Raw genomic sequence first — 1,878 nt, 5'->3', positions numbered from 1 at the left:
GCCCTTGTCATCACATTGTATGAAGGGTGCATACTATCCACATAGCTTAATGTTGTTGATGTTAACTTATTTATTTATTTATTTATTTTGAGACGGAGTCTCACTCTGTTGCCCAGGCTGGAGTGCAGTAGTGCAATCTTGGCTCACTGCAACACCCACATCCTGGGTTCAAGAGATTCTCCTGCTTCAGCCTTCTGAGTAGCTGGGATTACAGGTGCCCGCCACCATGCCCAGCTAATGTTTTTGTATTTTTGATAGACACAGGGTTTTGCCATGTTGGCCAGGCTGGTCTCGAACTCCTGACCTCAAGTGATCCAACTGCCTTGGCCTCCCAAAGTGCTAGGATTACAGGTGTGAGCCATTGAGCCCAGCTGATGTTAACTTTGATCATTTGTCTGAGATAGTGTTTTCAGGCATTATCTACTGTAAAGGCCACCCTGCCCTCTTCCACCACCACTTCCATACTGCACTCTTTGGAAGGATGTCACTATGGGCAACCCACACTTAAGGAGTAGGAAGTTAAGCTCTCCGTCCCTGAAGTATCTACGTAAATGATTTCAAAATCTGCACGGAGATTTTTCTCATTTTCCCCATTTATTTATGTAGCCATTTATTTATATTTAGCAATTACTTTTCTTTCTTTCTTTCTTTCTTTCTTTCTTTCTTTCTTTCTTTCTTCTTTCTTTCTTTCTTTCTTTCTTTCTCTCTCTCTCTCTCTCTCTCTCTTTCTTTCTCTCTCTCTCTTTCTTTCTTTCTTTCTTTCTTTTCTTTCTTTTTTAATTGAGATGGGGTTTCACCATGTTGCCCAGGCTGGTCAATAGCAATTATTTTTAATTTTATGGTTTTAAAAAATTATTTATTATTATTATTATTATTTTGAAATGGAGTCTCGCTCTGTGCTCTGTCACCCAGGCTGGAGTACAGTGGCATGATCTCGGCTCACTGCAATCTCTGCCTCCTGGGTTCCAGCGATTCTCCTGCCTCAGCCTCCAGGGTAGCTGGGACTACAGGCGTGTGCCACCGTGCCTGGCTAAGTTCGTATTTTTAGGAGAGACAGGGTTTCACCATGTTGGTCAGGCTGGTCTCTAACTCCTGACCTCAGGTGATCCACCCGCCTCGGCCTCTCAAAGTGCTGAGATTACAGGCCTGAGTCACTGCGCCTGGCAATGTTATGTTTTTAAGCTGTACACGAACAGAGGTAGAGATGAAACGAGGCTATAGCGTAAAATGTAAAAGACAAACTCTACATGTAGTTTTCTCTTCACTCGGCCCTCTACCTCCCCATCCAGGGCTACCACAGGTAACCAGTTTCTTGCACTCTCTAGGGAGATAGCTTAGGAGTTTACAAACAGGTACAAATATATTTTTTGTTTTCCTTTTTGTTCCCAAATAGTAACTTACTAGATGCACTTATTTGGAATCTTGGGGTTTTTGTGTGTGTGTGTGTATTTTTATTTTTTAATTTTACAGATGGGGGTCTCACTGTGTTGGCTAGGCTGGTCCCAAACTTGTGGGCTCACGAGATCCTCCAGCCTCGGCCTCCCAAAATGAGAGAATTACAGGCGTGAGCCACAGCGCCCAACCGGTTATTTTTGTTATTTATTTCTTTATTAGATTAGATTAGGTTAGATTTCGGTTGCAGGGGGCCCATGTGCATGTTCGTTACATGGGTGCACCAGGTACTGGTGGGGACTGGGCTCCCATTGTGCCCATTCTATTGTTATGTTTTAAACTCAGTGAGACATTAGGGAGGTCGCTGCTTGTCGCCGCCGCTGGATGGAGCCTTGCCGGATCTCCAGGGCCCTGCAGCCCCTCTCCCGTCCCTGTGCTCGGCTCCTCGCGGAGTCCAGCGGGCGGCCGGCGTGGGAAGGGCGGCTT

The sequence above is a fragment of the Colobus angolensis genome, unplaced genomic scaffold (assembly GCF_000951035.1).
Source record: "Colobus angolensis palliatus isolate OR3802 unplaced genomic scaffold, Cang.pa_1.0 Scaffold598, whole genome shotgun sequence".
Taxonomy (NCBI): Eukaryota; Metazoa; Chordata; class Mammalia; order Primates; family Cercopithecidae; genus Colobus; species Colobus angolensis.
The sequence above is the reverse complement of the archived record's forward strand: the minus strand, read 5'-3'. Positions refer to the sequence as shown.